Raw genomic sequence first — 14,364 nt, forward strand, 5'->3', positions numbered from 1 at the left:
TGTATGTTAGTGTTAAATTCTTTTAAGATTTAAATATAACATATATTTCAGTTGTGTCGAGCTTGTATTTGGTCTCTGCTACAGGATGGCATTGTTTGATGAGCTTTCAGAAAGCTTATAAGAATGTATAAGGTAGAACGGCAGGCATCAAAAAATGTGCTAATAGGAAATACTTTTTTGGCTTGCATTGTTAAGGAAACAATTTGCCTTTAAAATAAGCCCTGTAGCCAAAAATTTCAAAATTCAGACTATCTTCCTCCAGATTTGGATCCTCTTGATGTTGGTAATGGTAATCACTCCGTTAGCTACCTCATGGCTGGCTTTCTGCATCAGTCAGATTTTTGGAGGGTGCCTCTCCTTGGCACTTTCTGTCTCATCTGCTACAGCGCAACATTAGCAAAACTGGAGGCAAAAGATTGAGAAACCTCTGTTGCACCATAATCTTCCAAATCCAACACCTTCTGCTGCACTGCAGACAAGAATGTTAAATCACAACTGTAGTCAGTTAAATGAATTGCCAGTTGTTGATCTGGTGCCAACATTTAATTAACCAGCCTGCTGTGGAGCGGGAACTTGTACTGAACAGTAGTCCCAAAAAAATTGGAATAAACAGCCATGTGAGTGAAGTCTCATGACCACTCTCAATGCACTGCTAGCTCCGATTTCCTTGCCAACAGGAGTTTCCAGGACGCAGACTCAAGTTCTAGGAAATCTTATGAATCATTCTCAACTCCATCAGTGCTTTCAGTTGTGCTCCTTGATTGAAACAGAAAAGGGAAACATTGACTGATGCAGGAATCCTACACCCTTTGCCCTCCCTTAATCCAGCATAGGCTATTTTTAGATTATTCTAATTGTAAAGGACCAAAGAAATGTAATGGTAGTCAATGGCAGTGATGAAGGGTTTTTCAGATATGACCTGTCTCATAAATTTAATCTCTTAATTTTTAAAATCAACTAGACTCTTATGAGCAAAGGTTTGACAGGTTGGGCCTGTATTCATTGGAGTTTAAAATAATGAGAGGTGATCTTATCGAAATATATAAGATCCTGATGGGACTTGACAGGGTGGATACTGAGATGATGTTTCCACATGTGGAAGAGACTAGGATTAGGGGGCATTGTTTAAAAATAAGGGATCTTCCATTTAAGACAGAGATGAGGAGAAATTTCTCCTCTTAAGTGTCATGTGTCTGTGGAATTCTCTTCCTCAGAGAGCAGTGGAGGCTGGGTCATTGACTATTTTTAAGGCTGAGTTATATAGAACCTTGACTGACAAGTGAGTCAAAGGGTATAGGAAGTAGACAGGAAAATATGGGCCAATCAGATCATCCATGGGAGGCAATGGGGTAGTGGTATTTTTGCTGGGCTAGTAATCCAGAGACCCAGGAAAATGCTATGGGGACCCAAATCCCACCACAGCAAATGGTAGAATTTGAATTAAATTTGAAAAATCTGGAATTTAAAAGTCCAATGATGACCATGAAACCATTGTAGATTGTTGTAAAAAAACCATCTGGTTCACTAATGCCCTTTAGGGAAGGAAATCTGCAGTCCTTACCTGGTCTGGCCTACATGTGTCTCCAGACCCACAGCAATGTGGTTGATTCTTAAATGCCCTCTGAAGTAGGACAACCAGGGATGGGTAATAAATGCTGGCCTAGCCAACTACGTCCACATCCTGTAAATGAATTTTTAAAAAATCAAATGGCGGAGCAGACTCAAGGAGCTGAATGGTCTACTCCTAATTCTCATATTCTTGTGTTCTTCAGTTAATCTTGCCTGGTTGTTGCCGTAAGAGCAGTATGTTCTGAATGTTATGAATCTCAGTGTACATTTTCTCACCTTTCTTCCTGGCTCTGTAACTGAAATAGCTTGGGAGACACTTGACAAGTAGATTGTGCCATCCATGTGCAGTGGTGTGCTGAAGAACAGGATACCTGCAGTGATCTTTAAACCACTGTTTATTCACCATTGACAAACAATAAAGTGAATGTAAAAATGTCTGTCCAACAATGTATAAACTGAAGTGGCCCTTAAAGAATTTCTCCAAAATTAGTCACATTAATTGCAGGTGAAGTTCTTGAAAAGGAATTGTTCAAAATTAATACGATCCCACCTATTTATGGATAAGGGGTGATCACTGACATGAATCCAAAGCTACTGTAACAATTCAGCTTTCTCTCCCTCTCTCTCCATAGATGCTGCTAGAGCATTGCTGGCACTTTCTGTTTTTATTTCAGCTTTTAACTGGCTACTTTTATGCAGATGGTCACAACAGCTAGAAGCTGAAATAGTAAGATGAAAAGTTGGGTCTGAAAAGATGGGATCAAATGAGCTGAAAGCTGCCACCTTCTGAACTTGTGAATTACAAGCAAATATTAAAATTCTGCAGAATGTCTTTATTATTGCCAAGTCACTCATCCATCTAATTTTCTAGCTTCCAGCTAGGTTTTCAGCTCACTATAGGTCATCTTTACCCCTACTGAGGATAGTGTCCCTTTTTCACTCCTAATTCTACCATTCATATAAACTAAGGGCAGGATACTGAGTTCGGGAAGTGGGACCTGCTTACCAATGCGTAAAATGGCGCGGAATAACATTGGGCGGAACTCCCGACATCACACCACGACATTTCAATTTTCAGGTCGGCAGGGGTGCAGCCGAATCAGTTGTGCACCCGCCGGTCTGTCAACGGCCAATTGAGGCCATTTAAAAACTAACTGAAGTAGTTAAAGGAGCTGCCTGTCCAATCTTAAGGTTGGCAGGCAGGCCGGGAGCTCTGGCAGGCTTCAGAAAAAGCATGAAACCTCATCCATGGGCGGGATGAGGTTTCATGTAGGTTTTTAAAAATTCAGTAAAAGTTTAATTAAAAGTCTTGGACATGTCCCAACTCATGTGACAGTGTCATATCAGGGGACATGTCAGGGAAATTTTATTTTTCTATATTTCACATTTTTGAATTTGGCGCTGATCTCCCTGAGGCAGCACTTAGCCTCAGGGGGATAAGTGCGCTCTTTCACATACATGTGAACAAAAGTGCGCTCTTGGCTTAGGGAATCGCCCCCCACGCCAGCACAGGGAGCCATAGTGCTTCCTGGTGGACATCACACTGGGCAGGCCTTAATTGGCCCACGAACGTAAAATGGCAGCATGGCGCTGATCGGAGGCACGCCCGCTCCTGATCTCCTCGCCCCCCCCCCCCCAACGGGGCAAAAATTCTTACCGAAGAATGTTTACAAATTCTGTAGTTGTGTAGATTATCATCAGTCTTAAATCAATGGTAGCACTCTTGCCTGCCTCCAGGTCAGATTTCCGCATAGAGTATACAGCATAGGAACAAGTTTCTTGGCCCAACTGGTCCATGCCAGTGTTTATGCCCGACATGGGCCTCCTCTCACTGCTCTTGATCTAATCGTATTATCATGTACTTCTATTCCTTTCTGCCTCACGTTTGCTTACTTCACTTCCCCTTAAGTGCATCTGTGCTACCGTTGTGGGTTCAAGTTCCACTCCAGAGACTTGAGAACCTAATCCAGGCTGACACTCCAGTGCATTACTGAGGAGGTGCTGCATTGTTCAAGATGCCTTTTTTTCAGATGAGGCGTTTTCTGCCCTCTCAGATGGATGTAAAAGATCCCACAACACTATCCGAACAACAGCAAGGAAATTCTCCTTATTTTCTAATATTTATCCCTCAACAAACATCACTTAAAAAAAATCTCATTGCTGTTTGTGAGATCTTGTGTGCATATTTTGTTGTCCTGTTTAATGTATTACAACAGTGATTACAATTCAAACATATTTCATTGGCTATAAAGTGCTTTGGAATGTCCTGATGTTGTGAAAACTACGATAGAAACACAAGTTTTTTTTAAATAAGATGTGGAGACTGTTCAGACATCAGCATTCCCTTCAGTGAAGGATCAAACAGTGCTATTAATTAGTGTACACTGCATGATGCCAACACCTTGAGGTTACGGATCACTGGCAATATCCTTGCATTCAGTCCACAACACTGTGACGTTTTTTTGCATGCTTCCATACCAATCGCTCAGTATTTCTTCATATTTACAGCATTTATATCTGAGCCTGGGGAGGGGGAGGGGGTGTCACTGCATTTTCTAACATCATTACATATACAGTTTTTAACATTTTTGTATGAAGCTCCACCATAAGGCAACACTTCAGATGTAAAGGTTAAAAATAATTATAGTCTGTATCTTAATGGGTTTTAACAGACTACTGAAATAATAAAACACAACAAAATGGGGTGCTTTGTATTTTGAAATACATGTGAATTCAGGATCATGATTCACATACATTCTCACATACAATTCGATCATTTGCTTTCATTACAATATGAATGTAAAATGATACTCACAGGCAGAATGACATGCTTCTTCCTGAGATGGGACCAATGGTCTGCAACTCAGCCTGGAGTCTTTTAGGGTTCTTGTAATTTTTTTTATCAGTCTATCTTCATTGTGTAGCTCCTGTAAATACAATAGCTGATAAATTGCTTGACTTTATCAAGCATATAGTCTGTTTATATAGTGCAGTATGTATATGTTTCTTATGATATATTAGCAATGAAAGCATTGAAATTTAACATTTGAATGACCAGTACCACTGAAGTGATGTTTTAAATTAATTTCTATTTCTCGTGACCTAATGGGAGAATAGAATAAAATAACAAAGTACTCAGTGGCTTAACTATAAATTTCAGTTACGAGAGTGTGTCCCGCTGAATTGGCATTAAATCCTAGATGTTTCCTTCACACTTGTCAGTGCCAGTATCATTTCTCGTTACTGCTGATTTACACCCTCACCCCCAAGCCCTCGCTGTGATGACATAAATTAGGACAATCCTTATCCACCATGAGTGAAACTTCATCAGAGGAAGCTCTCAACAATGGTCTGGATTTTGCAGTAGAATTAAGTGGGGCTATTAGTGCCCACTGTTCTTAAAGCGTAAACAGGACAGTGATGTTCACTAACTCAACAAGTGCAGTTAAATGTGTAAATTAAGAAGTTACTATCAGAGTTCACCAGCTCCTCCTAAAGCTTTGCCTCAGTCACATCTGTTCTGATGATGCTACCTTCCACAATAGCACTTCCAACGTGGCTTCCTTTTAACAACCAAGGATTTCCCCCCATTGTGGTTGACAGGGCCCTCAACTGTGTCCAACCCATTTCCTGCACTTCTGCCCTCACCCCTTCCCCTCCTTCTCAGAACCATAATCGGGTCCTCACTTTCCACCCCTCTCCATTCAAAGGATTATCCTCCACCATTTCCACCAACTCCAGCATGATGTCCCTGCCAAACATATCTTCCCCTCACCCCCCCTCCCCTGTCAGCATTCCAAGGGGACTGTTCCCTCCCCAACACACTGGTCCACTCCACTATCACTCCCAACTCCTCATCCCCTTCCTCATGTGATTGCTGGAGGTGTAATGCCTGCCCTTTTACCTCCTCCTTCCTCACTGTTCAATGCCCCAAACACTCCTCCTAGGTGAAGTAGCCATTTAATTGTATTTCTTTCAACTTAGTCCACCGTATTCACCGTTCACAATGTGGTCTTCTCTACATTATGGATACCAAACGCAGACTGGATGACCACTTTTCAAAATACCTCTGTTCAGTCCGCAAGCATGACCCAAATCTCCCAGTCACTTGCAATTTAAATTCACCATCTTGCTCTCATGCTCACATTTCTGTTCTCGGCCTGCTGCAATATTCCAGTGAAGCCCAATGCAAGCTTGAGGAGCAGTATCTCATCTTCAGAATAGGAACTTTACAGCCTTCTGGACTCAACATTGAATTCAACAACTTCAGACCATGAACTTTGTCCTCATATTGTCGTTTGGTAGTACAGAACTTGAGTATTGCTGAAAAAAGAGTCGTGTCTAAGTTTTTTGTTTTGCATTCATCAGGATAAACCACAGGAATACCATTATAATGGGAAAACAACAATTTATACAGTATGTGAAGAGAGTGCTGACTGGTTGGCAAGTGGCATTGCCATGGAGAAAGCACCAGTGATAGTGACAGTCAATTAACTGCCAAACATTGCTTAAAATTTAAACCAGGCAATTTGACCCTGATGGGTCAAAGCATTGCCCTGAGGAATGCATCAGCGAATGCCTGTCACTTATTTTGTTTAGCTGAAACATGTTCATTCTGTCTGCAAAGAACAGGGCCCTGTGCATTAATATATGTAGCAGTATACGCAAATGCTCCACACTGCGAGGCAAGTGACAGCCTTAAACTGGTTGTCAGCTTAATTCTTAGCTCACTGAAGATTATTTAGCAAATGTCTGATCGTGGAATCACATCTAATTTTGGGCACTGTGTTTTGAGTTTGGAAATACAGGCTGGTTTGGTATGGCCTGTACCCTGCCCGTTGCAAACAGCGACTGAGTCACGCTGCTTAATACAATCCTCCAGTTTTTGGGACATAACTTTAAAATGGAGCAGACAAATGAACTCCCCTTCCTTGATGTACTCTGCCAAGGGGTTCTCTACCACAGTCTACCGCTAGCTTACCTTCACTGGTCAACATACATTATAGGATTCTTACAGTACCAAACGCTATAAGATTGATCTTACTGGCAACCTTCTAAATAGGGCCCAAGCTATTTGCTCACCATGCAGGCTTGATGCTGAAATAGGGCACATCAAAGGCATTCTGCAGGATAATGGCTACCCTGATCAGACCATTTTGCACTGTATATCACGCAAACTCATGAACAGACCTAAGGCTGTCACTTTCAGCCCAGGCTATCTAAGATTACCCTGGAAGGGCAAGTTATCTCAAAAAATTGAGCAACATTTGAAGCTAGCTGTTTCAAGCTGCTGCCATGCAGTAGCAATATGAGTGGTATTCACCACTAACAGGACACTGCCGTCAAGCCAAAAAGACATTCTGCCTATCACCCAAAGAGTAATGTGGTATATGAATTCAGTGCCAGTGTGATGCTAGGTATATAGGCTGTATGCCCCAAAGACTGGAGGATCCTATCAAACAACACATTTCAACTGCTGTTCACAGCGGGCAAGGTACAGACTGTACCCAATCAGCCCTTGCTTGTAAAATTCAAAACACAGTGTCCAACTTTAGGGCCTGAATTTGATGCTTGGCATGCGTGCCAAGTCGGTGGGCCTGGAATTTGAGGTATAATCCGCTCCCAGGCGAAATCGCATTTCCAACACGATTTCATATCGGGTGGCCAATTAAGGGCTGCCCAGCCTGAAACGTGTCTGCCCATGGTCAGAAGGGCTGGGCGGGGGTGGGAGCCTGTTGGGCACCGGGTCCAATGGCGACCCGGTGGGGGATTTAAAAGCAGTGGAGGCAGCTCCCTGAAGGCTGCCAGGGGACACTTCGTAGCTTTGGAGTTGTTGATTAAACATTTTTTTTCAGCTGCAATGTCATCTGCACCTGCTGGGCACGAAAGGCGGGAGGGCAAGTCCTGTGGGCAGTTGACTCCCCGGTTCTCAAATGAGGGCCTGGGAATCTTTGTGGAGGAGGTCAGTGCCAGGCGGGATATCCTCATCCCCAGGGATGGTAAGAGGAGGCCTCCGCACCTGACCAAGAAAGCATAGGCAGAGCTGGTACCCCAGGTCAGCTGCTATGATGTTGTGTGGCGCAATGGGTGCAAAAGGGTCAATGATCTGTGCTCGGCAAGGGTGAGTACCGAGTTGGCATGGATCTGTGTGAGGAAGTGTAAATAGCTGGCCTCCCCCTCTCCCCCAACCCTCCCAGTGCCCAGGGGTGTAAGAGTCTGAGTGCCAACTGTCAATGACTTTGACGCCTGCCAGGGCAGTGAGCCCTGGCTGCTCAGCCTGATTGCGCTATGAGTCAAGGGCCACGACATGGATGTGCCCTGTGAGCTGTTCCTCAGGGGGAGTTGGCTAGGTTGCAATGATGGTGCAGGTAGAGAGTAGACTATTCAATGATCCCCTGTCCTTTCAAGAGAAGAGAAGCCATAACACCATCGAGAGGTCGAGGACAGGCTCAGGCCCCCCAAACCTGCTCATGTTGACGAGGAACAAGATGGATGCCTTTGAGGTGGAGCGCCCGTGCCCAGCTCACTCCAGTGGTCATGGAGAGGCAGGGCTCTCTGACAAGGGTAAGAGTGTGGTGCACAGATGTGAGCATGTCAGAATGTATAAATGTTGTGTTGTCTCATCTATAATGGAAACATCAAACCTGGAGTCCCCATTGTTCATTGAAAGACGATGGCACCATGACACAGATCTCTATTGTCTCACCAGCCTGCCTAGCATGCACAGTTACAGTGTGATGATTGATACTAATGACATGCCATTTTTCTCTCCTAGAATCGCCATCAAACCAAAGAGCACAGGATCTCGTTGAGCCACCCTTGATGCCAGAGTACCAGTACCCATCAGATGCACTTGCATCACACGCCAGGCACTACTGCAGATACCAGCACTTTGGTGGGCATTAGATCGTCGGCTACAATGTTAGTGCACAGCAGTGAGGACACGGCACACTCGCATGAGGAGCTGGTGGAGGTAGAATGTGTCCAGGGCGCCAGCAGAGGACTGCTAGAGACCAGGACCATGTTGAGTCCGAGGCAGATGATGAGCCTCTTGAGTCATCCATTAGGCGGCAAATGCTGAATGTCCAGTGGGGGGATCTGGCAGAGATTTCTAAGGGTCTGCACGCTATGGTCTCTGTCATTGAGGAGTCCACGTGGAGCATAAGTACTGTGTGGGCCCTCAGAACCAAACACACTGCCTCCTCCAGGGAGAGAATGGCGACCTTCATGGAGAAGCAGCTCCAGGAACAGAATCAGTGGTTCCTGGGGTTGCGCTCGGACCTGCAAGCCCTCGCGCATGCAATGACCTCAGGAGGTCACTACCAGTGGGCCTTACAGGATTGAAAAGAAACTGAGTGAAGTGTAATTATTTAATACACCAGACAGAAGAAAGAAGCAGAGGGTGTGTCATTTAAAAATGCTTAAAAAGTACTTTGATAGGGAAGAGGACCAAAAGGGGGTGTTGGTGGTGGTAGATAACGAGAAAGAGGTAGAGATGCAGGATCCTGAAATTGATTTTCCTCTAATCAAATTGGATAACGTGGGCTTACTTGAAAATTTAAATGTAACATTGAGTTACCTTCCAGACAAGCATCAAAGTGATTTGGAGAAGCTATTGCAGTCACACAAAGGTATTCATGGGAATAAACTAGGGAGGGCAAATTTAGTTATACATGATGTATATGTAGAAGTTTCATTTTTGCTAAAGCAACATCCTTATAGATTAAATCTGGTAAAGTTATCACAAGTACTGAACAAAATTGAATTAATGCTTCAAAATGACATCAATGAGTCTAGTTGCAGTAACTGGAGTTCACCTATTGTGCTGGTACCGAAACCGGATGAAACACACAGACTGTGTGTGGACTATCAAAAGGTGAATGCAGTGACAAGAGTGGATTCATATCCTATAACATGGTTGGAAGGTTGCATTAAGAAAGTGGGACAATCAAAATTTATCACAAAGCTTGACTCGTTAAAAAGATATTGGCAAGTACCTTTACCAGAGAGAACAAAGGAGGTATCGGCTTTTGTGATGCTAGATGGACTATATCAGTTTAAATTCATGCTATTTGGTATGGTAAATGCACCTCCAACATTTCAAAGACTGACAAACAAAGTAATTGCAGGTCTGAGCAATTGTGCGGTTTATAGTGATGACTTGATAGTTTTCAGTCAGGTGTGGGACAAACATTTATAGAATCTGGAAGAATTGTATTGTCAATTATAAGAAGCTAATTTGGTGATGAACTTGGCTAAAAGTGCCTTTGCAAGAGTGCAAATTATGTATCTAGGCCATACCATCGGACATGATAAGGTGGTTCCAAGAGATGTGAAAGTCAAGGCAATTGTGGATTTCACTGTGCCTACAACAAAACAGGATGTTTTGAGATTTCTGGGCGAGTGGGATTTACCAGAAATTTATACAACAGAGAAGATATTCAATGATCGAAAAGAAAACTGGGTTTGGTGTTGGCATCGCAGCATTTTGAGATTTATGTGGCAAACAATTTGTCAGAAATAATTGTTTATACAGACCACAATGCTTTAAAGTTTCTGAACAAATTTTGGGACAGAAATGCAAGGCTATTCAGATGGAGCTTATTACTGGAACCATTTAATCTACAGATTATACATGTGGCTGGTCAAAAAAATCTGATTGCAGATGCATTGTCAAGAGTTTGAAGCTTGAAGGGAAAATTGGACATTTAAAACTTGGACACTGAACTGGAATGATTTCCGTTGATACCAAGGATTTGTGTGTGTGTGTGTATATATATATATATATATATATACATATATATTGCATCTGCTAATATAATAGTGTAATAAGCATAGGAGGTAATGTAAGATGGGTTCAGAAATTGAAGCCATCTTTTTAAATTATGATGGTTAATTTTTTAGTAAGGAGGGGGATGTAATAATTAATTTTTATAATGTTATTTGGAATTTATTGTAAAGTAGAGTAATAATGGGGTCTGTGTCTATGTATCTGTGTGAGACTTAATTGAATTAGAGACAGCTGGTCTGAAGGCTTTAATTGTCAGAAGAGAAGCCAGGTTTGAAATGTTAAATAGGTAAACATGGTTGAAGTTTTAGAATGTAAGGTATAAGGAGAACATTTGCATTTTTAAATAAACCAGAGTAGCTTGAATTCAAAAGCGGGGGTGAAACGTTTCACCTAGCCTGGAGAAGTTAAGAAACAGTGTGTTTATTTTTCACAAAGATTAATGGTAAAATTGGTATGATGATAGATTTTATTATTAGAGAGGTAAAGTTCAAAAACATATTGAACAATGGAAATTTGCATTCAAAGGGGAGAATATGTATAAAGGAGCGAAGACTAGATGCAAGGGAAGGCATTCAAAGATATAATAAGTGTTAAAGGCCTTCAGCTTCTGTTCCCAAACTGCTGTCTGCAAGAACTGAAGTAAAGAAAGCTCCCTTTGAATTCAACTGTTCAGGGTATTGTGTTACTTTGCCTGGGTCTTTTAAAATCTGTATGTTTTTACTGTTGCCTTAATGAAGGTGTAACTGGGAGTTAGATTAATCAGGGCAGCTAGAAGTTATTATCATAGTAATTTGTAAACCTACATATGTGCTTAATTTTTTTTATTTAATAAGGGTTTAATTTATTTTTTTAAGAAGCCTATAAGTGCTGGTGCAGTTATTACTACTGAATTCAAGGCACACATCTAGAAATATACAAATTTCAAGACAGTTGTGGCAGTTGTTTCAAGTTTCCCTTCGGGATTTGAGCAGCGCAGCATTTACCATTGGCTATGCCATTATATGGCCTCTAGCTGAACTCAGCAGGATGGGTGACTTTGAAGCCTACCTGGAGCACTGGCTCCCAGGATTATTACTGGAATGCCGCCTACAGACAGCTGCACTGTCCCACTCTGCTTGCAGTGACCTGGAGGCAGGACCTAAAAATTCCACCCTGCATGACTTAGTAAGAATCCATCAATCTGATTTCTTAAGGAGAATTTTTGTGATATCACCTTGAGATAGAATATACTAATAAGTAAGTAGCCAGGATAGAAACCATATGACCTGCAGACATTGTTCAGAGGAGCTTTCAGTTTAGTTGACGGAACGTGGTGTGAAGGAGTTGCAGCTGTACTTTTGAATTGACAATAGCTGCTGAATCGTTATAGTAATTATGTCTGCTGAGCAATCTTATATTACATCTTAAAATAAATGAAGTCTACATTTAGTTTACCAGTACTGTGTGAGATTGGCAAGTTTGTATTAAGCAAACATAATACAACAAGAATCACAGCCATTTTCCATGAAAACAAAGATCTTTGTAGAAGGTGTTGTGTTGTTTTGGATTTCTAATAACTGCAATTTCCAGTCCAAAGGACCATAGGAAGTCTGTGCACAAGTGTAAGTTTAATGAAGGGCAAGTGTAAATCTAATGAATAGCAAGAGCTGCTCATTTGCCACTGACTGCAAATCCATCCTTTTTAAAGGTGTGCATGCAAGTTACACTGAAGTAGTAATTCTAAAGCTTTCTGTTTGGTGTCTTCAATCATCCTGTAACTTGGGAGACTATGCTTTCCTTAGGCGATATTTAATCCTTTTACCCCCCCACCACCACAGCACCCCCCACCCCCCCTCCTCCACCATTTCCCATATTGAAGTTTGTAATATTAGGCAAGGTGGCCAAAAATGGTTTCACATTGCCGTGAAACCAGTTTGTGATCGTCTGCTCCACCTATTAATGGTGGGCCGCAATTCCCGCCACCGCACGTTGGGAACATAATTTTAATACATTTGCATCTGAATTATAAATTATAAACCCTGCGTGCTGGAATCATGTCCCCAGGCCGGATCATCTGGGCATGCTTTCACAACATAAGCAATGCGCACCTGGTGAGCTGCACTTCACTCAGGACTTCAAGCTACCTAGCTTTCAGCAGCACTCACAGTCATCAGCACCAGACTTTGCAGACAGCACCGCAACACTTTTAGGGGAGCTCACGGGCAGGTCTCTACCTCTCAGGCCAGCCATAAGGCAAGGGTGGCTTTTCAACGGCCGCAGAGCTAGGGCTTGCTTGGGGAAGGGGTAGAAGTGGCCTCAGGCAAGGGAAGAGGCTGCAGGGTGAGGGCTGTACTGGGGAAAGGGGATATTTCAGGGTGTGTGTGACGGCAAGTGTTGATATGTGCAAGTGGCCTCCACATGGTGAGGGCTGAGGAAACAGTCACCAGAGGAGATAAGGCCAGATGGAGATGTGAGGTGTGTGTGAGAGAGAAAGTGGTGATGTCCCTTGAGCTGGCAGTGAGTGAGATGCTAGTGAATGTGAGATGGCCTTGTGAGTGTGAGAGTGGCAGCACGGATGAGCTCATTCATCCATTTTCTGAACTGGCTGGCCGACCTCTTGTGTGCAGCCTTGGCATTGACCACCTCTGCCACTGCCTCCCAAGCAGGAGTGGTAAGACTGATGGGCTTCCTGTGCCAGTGCAGGGAAGAGGACATTACGGTGGGCATCCGTGGTGTCCAGAAGGCATTGAGGAGTGTGCGCACGGCTGCAGTCTAGATATGGCACCCTGCGTGAGGAAACGGCGAGGTAACTGCGTCGCAGGCAAATCAGAGGCCGTCCGCCAGTGAGGTGCTATGTTTCCTGGCTGCATAATTAATGAGGCAGGAATGGGACGGTATGGTACAAAAACTTGTCATTGCGGCCAAGGGTAAACCAACTTTTTTCTCTGCCTATTACCTCACTCTGTGCAAACCTGGAACAATTCCACCGTTAGATTTGAAAAAGTGTTCATTTATATTTAAGAGCTGATCAAAATTTACAAATGCAAAATAGCAATTTCCCTGTAAATTCCCAATAATATAACCTTCTTACAAAGTTTGCTGCTTGAGACAGTTCATGGATCCTGCCTGACTTGCTCAATGGACCAGAAGTGCATAACATATAGTTTGTATAAAGTTCCTGTTGGTGGGATAAAACACAATATTCTGCAGTGAAGGAAAAATTTCACCTAAATATTTTTTATGTCTAATTTTACACAATTGCATCAGTATAACAACTGATGACACAGCTGCCAATGGTTGCACGAAGGCAGTGGAGCAAGGATAAGAATCCAGAATTGGAGAAACACAGGTTTCTTGGACAGTTCTATGGCTGGAGAATGTTACTGAGAAAGGGAGGGGTGAGACCATAGAGGGATTTCAAAACAAGAATAAGAATTTTGAATTTGAGGCATCATAGGTAAAAATAAATTTTCAATTAAGTCAACCTTGGGTCCTAAATTCAAAGGAGTTAGTGTACTGTTGATTGAGCACTTCTTTGCAAAAGATCTCAATAAGTATCCAGTTTGGAATTAGAGTGAGGCTTATAAAGACACAAAATTATTTACAGAACACATTGGGTCATGTGCTGTTGGGACCACTTGTGAGTCATTTTTTCAATGTAGTTAAATTAAATAGCATAGGTATAATACCAGATTAATATGGTGAAATCTTGTTCGAGTACGTATTTAAATTTGGTTAGTTTTAGAGATACTTTTATGTTGAAGGTTTTCTCTGGGTTTGTGTTGGTTTCCTCTCAGAAGGCTAAGCAATCTGGACAAAGTCCATAACAGGGAAAATTGCATATGTTTTATTGAGAGAATGAGAATGATGAACCAAGTGCCCTTTTCATATTTTTAATTTTATCTCTTAAATTTTAGGGCCTGGTGGATAAGTAGGATGGAGGAGAAAGGGAGAAAGAGAAAAGCTATTTGGCCTCTGCTCCACTGCTTAGGCATCTGGTTTCTGTTTTACTCTTAGATACATTC

This window comes from Carcharodon carcharias, chromosome 8, assembly GCF_017639515.1.
Source record: "Carcharodon carcharias isolate sCarCar2 chromosome 8, sCarCar2.pri, whole genome shotgun sequence".
Lineage (NCBI taxonomy): Eukaryota > Metazoa > Chordata > Chondrichthyes > Lamniformes > Lamnidae > Carcharodon > Carcharodon carcharias.